We start from the raw sequence: 13,333 nt of genomic DNA, 5'->3' as shown, positions 1-13,333 counted from the left end.
ACATTCACACTCATTCACATTCAATTGCCGGTTTTACGATGCCTGATGGATATGTTAACAAGCCAGTATCCGAGATATCCAATATCCAAGTTCAATACCAACAAATCCGTATCGCCAGAAGTACGACTTAAGCGGGTTTCATAAGTGTACCAATACCGAATGTACATTATTACAGAAGTACAAAGCTTAACCCATGCTTGTACCAACGCACAACTACCAAAAGCATGTTATTACAGAAGTGCAAAGCTTAACCCGTGCCTGCACCAACGCACCAATACCAAAAGTACGTTATTACAGAAGTGCAAAGCACAACCCGTGCCTGCACCAACATACCAAGACATATACCCTCAGGCACTAGTAGCCTGGTATACAGCGCTCAGCGTAGGACGTCTCCTATGACTTACGAGAACTCTCCAAATGACCAGTCTCACATACCAAAACAGAGAAAGAAAGGAAAAAAAAGAATACCTTTACTCGTTTAGATGGTCCTTGTCTGCTCCCGCAGTGATCCGAGTGAGGCGAGGAGTCCCTCCGGGAAATCCCGAGGGTACCCTAGGGGGTCCTGTTCTCAGCGGGTCCTGCAGCCGAGCAGAGTGGGTCCCATCTGGGGTGCCAGAAATGATGCCGTGAAAAGCCATAATTGAAGACTCAGTAGTCAGCACACTATTAAGCAGGTATTCTTATTACGGCACCTTATCTTGCAACCGTCCCAATTATTCACAAAGAACCAAGACTTGTTTTGGTTGTGCAATGATTCTGACCACCTAACGTGATAACATCCCCTACATGTTACATTTGTTACATTCACAGTTATCAAAGTAATGTAGGTAATCTGCTTAAGGCAGGGATGCATATTCCTAGACATGTGTGCAGAACCTAATGTATCAGGGGAGTTTCACTGCATGATAAGAAACTATGATTTGGTGAGAAATGTGGCACATTATTGTTGATTGTTCATTATTTCTTTCTGTTTATCTATTCTAGAAAGGTACACGTGGGCAAAAAGGGTTCTGAGTGAAATAAAACAAATTAAAATACTGACCTTGTAGTCATAATCTATAGTGAGTTCATCATGAGAATGGAAATCTATCTGCAAGAGATAGATTATTGCAGCTTCAAGCCATTTATACAAATAGCACAAACTTCATATCTATTAATGTTTTATTGCAAGCATGTTGTTTGCGCTCATCAGAAAGGATGACTGTTATTGTTATGTTGGTCTTTAAAATTAAATTATTTCTTGCAAAACATCATATTGGAAGACTTTTTGGACAAAGGATTATATTGGAAGATTCTTGGACAGGAAACTGACTACAACTTATTTCAAACTTATTTTTGCAATTGTTCCAACCAAACTCATTTCTATCAGTTGAATGATGGTGTATTCAACCAGAGCAACAGTTCTGGTTTGGCTGCAGCCAGCAACAAAAGCGCCACGCGGCCACTCCTCCCCCCGCCGGGGTGTGGAGGAGAATGGAAAGAAACAGGCAGAAACTGGTGGGTCGGGATAAGGGCAGTTTAACAGAACAGCAAACAAAGGGAACAGGAACAACAACAATACAGATGAGGAGAAAACACAACACAAACTGCACAACCCAGAGAGCCGCCCTCCACGACCGTCGCCGTGAGCTCCCAAGCCGCAAGAGAGTTCCCCGCCGCCCAGCTCCCCCCCCAATGGAACCCAGCATGATGGCACATGGTATGGAATACCCTGCTGTTTGGCCAGGTGGGGTCAGGCCACCCGGCTGTGCCCCTTCCTGGAGTCCGGTGAAAATTAACCCTGTCCTGGCCGAACCCAGGACATTATCCACCCCTTATTCCATACCATCTACGTCATGCCCAGGTCCCCCATTGTCCAGCTGATCACCACCACTTCTCCTGCCTCCAGATATCATTTCCTTAGTCTAAGGATCATCACTCTAAAGTGTCCGTTGAGTTTATTTAATCCATGACTTTGGGCTCCATCTGTCATAATGGTCTTCCGTGGCAGGAGAGGGGATGTGTGGTGATGGGCGGTCACTTACTGCATCCGGAGCTCACGGCTGATGTATCTGGTGCGGCCCGTGCCCACAGTCTGCAGGAGATATTGATCTTGATGAAGTTGCTGGGTGCCAGTTGTTGAAAACCAGGTCCAGTCCCATCACCGCTGTGCTCTGCTAGGTTTCATCAAAAAGTCCATCCTTCTTTAGTCTGGACGATTCTTACTATGATACTACTGGTATAACATATAATATTTATAACAGTGATAACAGACAGTGACAGGGTTATTTTAACAATTAACTTTATACAATTTATTGATGGACTATTCTCCCCCAAAATCAAATCCCCATGAGGTACACATCGGACTTCCCCATCCTTCCGCATTACCCACCACGTACACCCAGGTCCTTGAGCAAAAGCAGTCCCGCGGACGGGCTTGCCTTTGCCCGAGGCAGGACTAACCCAAACCGTCTTCCCTAACATGTTTGGCATGTGCACTATGGGGACTTTATCTCCTTCTATGGGGCACTGAGGTTTTGACTGGGCAGGACCAGCCCGGTTGGTGGATCCTCTGGTGTTCACCAACCAGGTGGCCTTTGCTAAATGAGTATCCCAGTTTTTGAAAGTCCCACTCCCCATTGCTCTCAGTGGTTTTTAGCAGCCCATTGTACCACTCGATCTTTCCAGAGGCTGGTACATGGTAGGGGATGTGATACACCCGCTCGATACCTGTGCGGTTTCTGGAGAAACAGGGACATATTGTGAGCAACCCAGAGACTTTGAATATGGACTCGATCGGTTTGTAGTAGCACAGGCTTCAAGCAGCACAGGCCTCAAAGCTTTTCTCAGGCTGGTTGTGGGAAAGCAAACCTTTCTCAAGCCGGTTGCAGGAAAACAGGCCTTTCTCAGGCCGGTTGCAGGAAAACAAACCTTTCCCAGGCTGGCTGTGGGAAAGACAATCGTTCTCAGGCCAGCTGCAGGTAAACAGTTGTTCTATGAATAATGACCAATCATAGTTTGAGTATTAATCATGTAACTGGGGTGTTTTATTGATAGATGTTTTTATGTATAGTAACCAATCATAGCTGAGTATTTTGCCGAGTGTTTATGTATAGTGACTAATCATAACCGAGTGCTGTCTATGTAATCCATATTCTCTGCTAATAAAGTTGACTGTTATGGATCATACTGGTCGAGTCCTTGATGCCACTGCAACAAATGGCGCCTGAACAGGGACCCTCAGATTGGCACTAGCATCTACGGGTGATTTTTCCAGGAAGACCAAACCCTGAGGGAGCAGAACCCGGCCGAAGGTGAGTGCTGCCCTGGCACTCGGGAGTCGCTAGTGCACCCAATCGGGAAAAGAAATCCCGGAAATCCTGCCCTGATCAAGCAGGCGGCCGGGGAGAAGATGGGGTCCACACTCACATAGGAAGAGTCAGCAGTGGTTAAGCTCCTCCAACACATCCTCTCCGTGAGAGGGTTACAATATGACTCGACTACCTTGAAGTCTCTGTTGCTGTTGGCACGGAGAAAGGACTTAATCCCCTCAGTTAATGCTGCCTTTGATGTTCAGACTTGGGCGGATATAGGAACGAAACTGTGGGAAGAAATTAGTACGGGATCCAAGGAAGCGAGCAAATTCTCCACGTTGTGGAGGCTAATACATGACACTTTGAAAGCTATGAGAGCTGAGAGGGAAGCCGTTGCTTCTGCTTTCGCTGCGTTAACACCCGAGGGAGGGTCCTGCTCGGCGACTAGTCTGCTGTTTCAGGGTCCTAGTATCCCTCTGCCGCCTGTGAAAGCAGGAGGGGGTCCGAGTCGGCAGCCCGTGGAGGCAGGGGAACCTGCGGTCGAGGAGAAGGAGCACGCGCGGGGCAACCCGCTGGCGCAGGGGTTTCCACCCCCGCCGCCAGAATCACCGCCACCGCCACCGCGCCGCGGAGAGGGGTGCGCTGAGGCGCCGCCGCCCGCAGACCGGCCGCGCGCCGCCGCTGCTCCCTCCGATCGTTCCACGTCCCCAAATCCTGTACCGCGGTATCCTCCATTTCCTCCGCCTACGCCGCCGTCTTCCGGATCTCCAGTGACTCGTTGCGTAGACGAGAAAGCGGCTGTCCGGGAGGTCCGAGAGGACCAACTCAGCGAACTAATATCTAAGCTAGAAAAACTGCAAATGCACCTGGACCAGTCTCCCAGGCAGGCTACGTACCTTTCCTTGCCGGAGCCACCAGTCCCTAACCCATATAACCCGTTTTCTCTTCCAGCCCCACCTTGCACCGTGCCGTGGGATGAGGGGTTGGGAACCGGGGGAGGGTCGGGGGTATGGTGGAGAGGGGTAGTTGCTGTTGTCACCGAAAATCTGGGAATAAACCTCGTAACACCAATGTAGTGTTAAAAGGCAGGCATTCTTTATTGCAGCGCCGGATGCACAGGGGATAATTCCACCGAACGTGCATACCCCATACCCCTTCCGTGCAGTTTATATAGATCAAAATATACATATTCATCTGATTACATAAGCTCTTCCTTTCATAGTCAAATCAGTCCATTTTCATACACTCCTCCCAGTTGCGCTTGCGCAGTGCCTCCTAGTGGTGGTCGTCGGGGGTCCCAAGATGAAGGCTTATCCTCTTCATCACAGTTTCTGCGCAAACTCAGTTTTCTTCTGGCTCTTGTCCCTGCGGCACGGGTCGTCTTGACCGGTTCTAGGCACCTGCTAGTTTTAATTAAAACTAACTTCTTTGGGGAGAGATGTATGAGTTTTTTCTTCAGTTAATTCACACAATAGATAGGTACCACAAATACACCTGCAACTATTAGGTAACGCTATTTCTATTAAAAATCCCCCTTCACCACTATTGTTTAACATTAATGATTACCTAGGGACTAAACCCTCTGTTCCCAGACCTAATGTCCAGATGGGCAGGGCTGTACAAGGGACATAGCAGCATTGTTCGTATTTATGGTTAACTAATTCCATCACCTTGGTTACATTTCCCCCTTTGGAAGTTTTGAAATAATTATCTTTTCAATACTTCCATCTTAAATTAAATTCTATTTTAGTTATACACTAATTCAATACTTATTGCTGCAGCACAACGTATTTTCGGAGTGCTTCGAGGGTTCTTCCTAAAGAAATCAAATATATTTTTAAATCTGTTTCCCCTGCTATTTTCATATTCCTTGGTATTAAAGGAGTCTGATAAGGTCTGCCATACAGAATTTCGTATGGACTTACACCATCTTTAGATCTTCATTGAATTTTGATTCTTAGAAGTGCTAATGGTAAAGCTTGTGGCTATTTTAAAGATACTTCTTGACAAATCTTACTTATTTGTCTTTTTAACATCTGGTTCATTCTTTCAGTTTTCCCACTTGACTACGGCCTCCAGGGGTATGTAAATCTCAATTTATTCCTAAAATTTTACTCACTTGTTGAACTATTTCTGCTACAAAATGTGGTCCTCTATCAGGAGACATGCCTATTGGTACCCCAAACCTTGGTATTATTTCTTTCAGCAATATTTTTACCACTTCTTTTGCTTTGTTGGTGCGACAAGGAAAGGCTTCCGGCCATCCAGAAAATGTGTCAATTAACACTAATAGATACCTGAGTCCATTCTGCCTGGGCAGTTCAGAAAAATTAACTTGTCAATAATCTCCTGGGGAGTTACCCTGTTTTGTTACTCCTAGGGGTGCCCTTTTCCAATTTAAAGGATTATTTTTGAGACAGATTGGACACTTGGCTACTATTGATTTAACTACTCTTGTCATTCCTACACACACTACAGATGATTTTAGGCTCGAGACCATAGCATTTACACCCTAATGTGTCTGCGCATGCTTTTCTTTTGCAAGTTCTGACATGACTTGAAGGGTTACTATTACCTGTTTTTCTGGCGTTACCTACCACTCTTCTGTATTTTGTGATGCCTTTAATTGTTCCGCCAATTGCTCATCCAATTTACTATATTTTGGTTTCAGATTCAGGATTTTTATCTGTTTTACTGGTACTAGTGCAAGGATACCTTGTTCCGCAGCCTCCTTTGCCGTTTTGTCTGCCAATCGATTACCTATGTTTACAGCTGTCTGACCAAATTGATGAGCCTTACAATGCATCACCGCCACTTCCTTTGATTTCTGCACCTCTTCCAGGAGCTGGAGGATTTCTTCTTTATGTTTTATCGATGATCCTTGGGCTGAGAGCAGTCCTCTTTCTTTCCAGATGGCTCCATGAGCATGAATTACATTAAATGCATATTTAGAATCAGTCCACATATTCCTGACTCCAGTACCTCGGTGGTGGTGACAACAGCATATCCGGCCATTCATCTTCCTTCTTTCACAAAGCTGCTTCCATCCGTGAACAACTCCAGATCAGGATTTTCCAGGGGCTCATCCCCCAGGTCTGATCTGCTGGATTTTCCATTGACAGAAACATTGCTGGATTTACGATGGTTGTGGTTTTTAATTCCACATCTTCCTGCTCCAGCAAGACAACTTGATATTTCAGCATTCTGCTGGGGGATAGCCCATGACCCCCCTTTTGTTCTAAAACAGTTATCACCATGTGTGGTACATACACCACCATCTTTTGGCCCATTGTCAATTTTCGAGCTTCCTGAATCAGCAATACCGTTGCTGCCACAGCGCGCAAACATCCCGGCCATCCTTTACTCACGTTGTCAAGTTGTTTAGAGAAGTATCCTACTGGTCACTTCCAGGATCCCAGACGTTGTGCCAGCACTCCAAGGGCCAGATGTTGCCTTTCATGGACAAACAGTTCAAAAGGTTTGGTTAACTCGGGTAAACCCAAAGCAGGGGCCATCATCAATGCCTTTTTAAGTTCTTTAAACAATTTTTGGCATTCAGGTGTTCATGTCAGATACAAGTCTTTGGATTCTCTTAAAGCTTCGTAGAGTGGCTTCACATATAGTCCATAGTTTGGAATCCAAAGCCGACACCATCTAATCATTCCCAAAAAGGTTCTCAGCTCCTTTGGACTGTTAGGTTCTGGGATTTGGCAAATGGCTTCCTTTCTTTCATTACTTAATTGCCTTTGCCCTTGAGATATTTCAAATCCCAGATAAATCACTGCTTTTCTTCCTATCTGGGCCTTATTTCTGGAGACTCTATATCCTCCTTGGCCCAGGAAATTCAATAAACTGATAGCAATTTCAAAACATTCCTCCATGCTTTCTGCTGCTATCAGAATATCATCCACATATTGTAACAATGTCCTCTTTTCCTGGTTCTGTTTCTTCCATATTTCTAATTTTTTCGCCAACTGATTTCCAAATATTGTGGGACTATCTTTGAATCCTTGTGGAAGTACAGTCCATGTCAGTTGCACCTTTTGTGCTGTGCAGGGCTCTCCCATTCAAAAGCAAATATGCTTTGACTTTGTGCATCCAGAGGTATGCAAAAGAAGGCATCCTTTAAATCTAGTACAGTGAACCATTTATGCTCCTCTTTCAGGGACGTCAATAAAATATAGGGATTGGCTACTACTGGGTGTATATCTTGAACTATCTGATTTATGGCTCTTAGATCCTGGACTAGTCGATACGTCCGTCCCCCAGGTTTCTTTACCAGTAATATAGGTGTGTTATATTCTGACTCGCATTCTACCAAAAGTCCATATTCCAAACATTTCGTGATTAGCCCCCCCAATCCTTTTTGAGCCTCCCACTTAATAGGATATTGTTTTTGTCTTACCGGTTTGGATCCAGGTTTTAAGGTCACTTTTACCAGTTCTGCCAATTTAGATCATCCTGGAACTTCACTTGCCCACACCAAGGGGGTTACTGCGTTTTTCACTTCTTCTGGAATTTGTTCTTCTTTAAAAGAATCCTGTAACATTAACACTTTCGCCTCTATGGCTTTTGATTCAGGTATCAATAATTCTATTTCCCCATTTTTAAAAGTTATTTGTGCCTCCAATTTACTTAGCAAGTCTCGCCCTAACAAAGGCAAAGGGCATTCAGGCATATATAGAAACTGGTGAGTTACCCACTGTTTTCCCAATCTAAATTTCAACAGCTTTAAGAAAGGTTTATTTTCTTTTTGCCCTGTCGCACCAACAACATCTACTGATTTACGACTACATTTCCCTTTACATGTGTTCAATACCGAATAAGTGGTCCCTGTATTTACTAAAAATTTTATTTCCTCGTTCCCTAGCTTTAATGCAACCAGGGGTTCAGCTAGGGTTGACTCCCCCAGTCCTCTTCATGATTCCTCATCTAAAGTCATCAATTTGATCGCACGAAGAGTCGGATCTAATTCTCTGGCCTTAGGACATTCCCTTTTCCAGTGCCCACGTTCCTTACAAATAGCATATTGGTCCAGTGCTAATCGAAGATTTATCTTTCCCTTTTTTCCAATATTTATCCCTCTCCTTCTACCTCTCCTATTATTCCCAGTCAAAGCCGCCAATAACTTTCCATCCCTCCGAGCCTGTTTTTCTTCCTTTTCCTTTTCCCTATTATTACACACAGTCTAAGCTACTTCGAGCATTTTACTTAAATCTCTAGACTCAGGTCCTTCTAATTTTTGAAGCTTTTTTCTAATGTCAGGGGCTGATTGACCCATAAATATGGAGGCCAACTGCGATGCTTCCTCTGGTTTCTCTGGGTCCAGATTAGTATATTTTTGGGCAGTCTCTTTCAGTCTCTCCATAAAGGCTGTGTGGATAGTTAGGGCCTGGCGGTCGGAAGATGTCGTGCTGTACGGAAAGGTAGGCCCCCCCCCTCCTCTCCTGATAACCAGTAGCGTTTAGCCCATAGGTGTAAGCAGACGGAAGTGACGCTGTAAACCTAAGCTATATAATACTGTGCTACCCGTCAATAAACGCCATTTGCCGTCCACCACATTGGTGTCTGCGAGCTGATGGCCCGAGCGGCCTGGGGTTGGTCGCCGTGCCGTTCCTGAACCAGGTCGCCACGCCAACAAAGGCAACAAGTGGTGCCGAAACCCGGGAAAGACTCGCCTGGAATCGGGTGAACGGCGGCCGGAGCGGCAGGACCAGCCCGGCGGGGAGGACGCTCCCGGACCAACAAGGAGGATGGAAGCCCTTGTGAAGGTCGTATTGCAATTACATAAGCAGTGGGGAATTGATTGTAAGCCCAAAGATTTTACGCTCGCAGTTGCGAGGCTTTTGCAAATTGGGGTCATTGACCAGCCGGTGGATATTCTCCACCCTGAGGTGTGGGATAAGTGCACTAAAGCGTTAGCCGAGGAAACGATGTCCTCGGGTTGTGGGAAAAAGCTTAAGTCGTGGGGGAAAGTCGTGCAGGCCCTGCAAAAAGCTATACAAGAGCAGGAGACCTGGAAGGCGGCAAAGAACTGTTTGTTAGCTACCCCAAAATTGGGAATCAGGGCAGCTACACAGACTTCGCACCCCCCAGACGATAACGGTTCTGCTGAGCCTAAAAATCAGCAAGAGGGCGACACGTCCCCTCAACTCCCGGACCCCGATCCGCTTACGGAGGGAGAGAAACAAGCTAAATCCTTCTGGGGCGGGTTAGCCGAGGAGGCTAGGGGCGCCGCGAAAGAAACAGAGTCTGATAAAGTCTGGGCCACACCACCGCCCTATGCGCCCCAAGATGGCACCGAGCACAAAGGGGAAAGGCGGGATGAAAATTCCTTTGGTGATAACAGGGAGGAAGCGCTAAAGTTATCAAGTGCACACAAAGGGGAGGCGGAGGAGAACAGGGGGGAGAGGAGCGGTAGGAGCGACCTAGAAGGGGAAAGGGGGGCCAGCGGGGGGCAGAGAGCCAACCGGCGCGTGCATTTCAAAAGATGCGCCTGTGAGGTGGGCACCCCGCCGAGCGGAGGGCGGGGCGGGCCCGGGCGGGGGGAGGAGCAGCCCACCCATAGGGGAGGGGGCCAGAGCTCGGCAAAAACGTACTGGAGACCGGAAGTAACCAGTCAGTCGAGTTCCGACTCCGAGTCAAACACTAGCGGGGATGAGTGGCTCGTAACTAATTTAAGTTTAGAAGAGAAGAAAACAAAGATAAATAAAGTCAAGAGCCAAAATATCCCCATCCAAATTAAAGAGAAACCGCGAGGGGGAGAAATCCCTCTCACGGACTGGAGGAAAATAAAGATTACGTGCGCCGACTGGACCCCATCGGCCGCACTAGCGTTCCCGGTCCGGGTGACGGACGGGGGACAGAGGGTCCACACACCGATAAACCCTAAGGATATACAAGCGATTGTTAAGGCAATCGCAGATAAAGGCCTTAATTCTGCCATTGTCTCCACCCTCATAGATGGTGTCTTCGGGGGAGACAATATGCTCCCGTTCGATATAAAACAAACTTGTAGATTGATCTTTGACGGGGCAGGGATGATCGTTTTTAAACAAGAATGGGAGGACATCTGTGCAAGGCAATTGGCCCAAGTAACTGGGGCAGACCATCCACTGCATGGCTCCAGCCTGCAGCGGTTAATGGGCACAGATCCCACAATGATTACTCCCCAGGCACAAGCCCAGGGCCTGCGGGCCCATGAAGTCATTACAACTACTCGTGCGGCCAGAGAAGCTATTCGCATAGCCTCTAGAGTCATTGCCAAACCATCGCCATGGTCCACAATTAAGCAAAGTGAGAGTGAGAGTTTTACAACATTTGTGGATCATCTCCAAGCAGCGGTCGATTCATCAGCCTTGCCTGTGGAGGCAAAAGGCCCAGTCGTAGCAGAATGTTTACATCAGCAGTGTAATTCGACAACCAAAGAAATCCTGCGATCACTATCAGTGGGGTCGAGTATCGCAGACATGATTAAGCATGTCGCGAAGGAAGAGCATCTAACCCCGATCCAGGTGTCTGTTCGCATCATACTAGCCAGAATAAAACTAATGAAAACTGTGAGTTTTTGTTCACAGGACCAGATCATCAGACACCCCCATAACCCGCACACCCTGACGACAAAAGAAGATAACAAGTCAGCAAACGTTCTGTCCAAGCCTGGAAGTTCCTCACTATCAGAAGTTGTGTTACAAAATAGGAGGGGAATGGATATTCTTTTCTTGCGACAGGGAGGCCTCTGCGCTGCATTAGGGGAAGAGTGCTGTTTTTATGCTGATCACACCGGAGTAGTCAGAGATACCATGGCCAAACTTAGAGAAGGTCTAGAAAAAAGAAAAAGAGACAAAGAAGCCCAACAAGGATGGTTTGAGTCGTGGTTTAACCATTCGCCATGGTTAACCACCCTGATATCCACCTTGATAGGGCCGATCGCGATGATCGTAATGACACTAATTTTTGGACCCTGTATACTGAACAAGATCGTGTCATTCGTCAAGAGTCGGCTAGAGAAAGTTAACATCATGTTCGTAGAACACCAACAACTGCTTTAAAAATGTACCTACCCAGTGTTATCCTCAATCGTCCCTAAAAGTTACCTCAACTTCTACCCGTTTACTGTGCCTTATGTTTTCTATTCAAGTTTATAGCATATACTTTTTAACACTACTGTACAATATAGAATAAGAATAAGAATAACAATAGAATTTTTAAGATTATATTTTAGCTAATTTACAAATGCATTTGTCTAAGGTACCTTATCTTTGTAATTGTAAGATTTTAATATTTACATTTTTTAAATTGTAGTTAAGGTTAAGTAAGGTTAAGTCTGGCCAGATATTAAGTTTAAGTCTTAAGGTTAAGTATTAACACTTTTATATTTTATATTAACCTATTTAGTTAAGCATAAGGAGGGGGGAAATGTGGATAGTTAGGGCCTGGCGGTCGGAAGATGTCGTGCTGTACGGAAAGGTAGGCCCCCCCCCTCCTCTCCTGATAACCAGTAGCGTTTAGCCCATAGGTGTAAGCAGACGGAAGTGACGCTGTAAACCTAAGCTATATAATACTGTGCTACCCGTCAATAAACGCCATTTGCCGTCCACCACATTGGTGTCTGCGAGCTGATGGCCCGAGCGGCCTGGGGTTGGTCGCCGTGCCGTTCCTGAACCAGGTCGCCACGCCAACAAAGGCAACAAGCTGAAGGGGACTCATTTAATTCCTGCCTTACTTCATAAATTTTTGACCAATTTATCGCTTTCGGCATCGCATGTTTAACACTAAACAAAATCCACCTCTGATATTTGGTCAGCATTCCCCTGGGTCCCGGCTGATTCGGGTCCCAGTCAGGATCTGAAGAGGGAAAGTTCTGATCTACCGTTCCTTGCAAATCTCTATGAGCGTGAGCTCCCTCTACCTGTTTCTTAGCAGTATTCAATACCATCTTTTTCTCTGTGTCATCAAGCAAAGTATCTAAAATCACCTGTAAATCATTCCAATCAGGGTCCTGGGTCCTAATATTGTCTCAAAGACCTTCGCTACTCTTTCAAGGTCTTCTCGATAAGTGCCTGCTACCTCTTTCCACAACCTTAAATCAGTTATTGAAAACGGAACTTTTACTGTCACTGGACCAGTATTTCCTGCTGCCTCTAGGAGAGGGGCCTGGAGGTGAGTTGGCTCTGCTACCCCTCCTGTCCTTCCCCGTGTTCTTCCTGAAACCGGGCTAAATCCTCCTGCCCCCTCCCCCAGAGGGGAGGTGGAAGGGCTACCGATCTCGGATTCCTCCTCCTGATTATCCTTCCATCTCCGACGCGGCGCCACCATTAGCTCAACATCATCCTCCTCATACCCAAATTTCAGACACTCTTTCCCGTCGCTACAAGCGGCGCAGCATTTCTTTGAACCCTTTTCACATTTTTCTTTTTTCAAAGCCATTACCATAGAACCGCGCAGATGTATACCACACTGCCTCTGCCATTCCGGATGATTTCTCAACGAGAAAAACAAATCTACATATGTCATTTCTTCCCATTTACCTTCCCTTTTACAAAACAACATCAATTGCAAAATGGTATTATAACATAGTGTCCCGTCTTTTGGCCACTTCTCCCCATCATCCAGAGTATATAATGGCCACCAATGATTACAATACTCAATTAACTGTTTCCAAGTTAAAGGGTCCCCCCCCAGCTCTTTCCAGTGTTTTAAAATACATCCCAAAGGCGTGCCCCGTGGGATGGGTCTTTTACTCGGAAAGGTGCCCATCCTTCAAATGACCAGTGGTAGTGATTGTGCACTATATCACAGACACTAGCCAGAGGGATCCCACCCTCTGTGAGATCTCCCTCTCAGATCCCAGCCCCCTGCTGAGATCCTGGAGACTTCAACCCCCTGTTGAAGACCTCCCCCTTGGGCCCCGCTCCACCAGCTTTCATCGAGCAGAGATTTTTCACAAAGGTACCTTTTTAGCCCAACTCTGCGTGGCTTTTACCGCGACTTACGAGCAGGCATGTGTTATACCTAAAGAATGCCTTAATTAAATTCCA

This window comes from Opisthocomus hoazin, chromosome W (genome assembly GCF_030867145.1).
Source record: "Opisthocomus hoazin isolate bOpiHoa1 chromosome W, bOpiHoa1.hap1, whole genome shotgun sequence".
NCBI classification, from domain to species: domain Eukaryota; kingdom Metazoa; phylum Chordata; class Aves; order Opisthocomiformes; family Opisthocomidae; genus Opisthocomus; species Opisthocomus hoazin.
The sequence above is the reverse complement of the archived record's forward strand: the minus strand, read 5'-3'. Positions refer to the sequence as shown.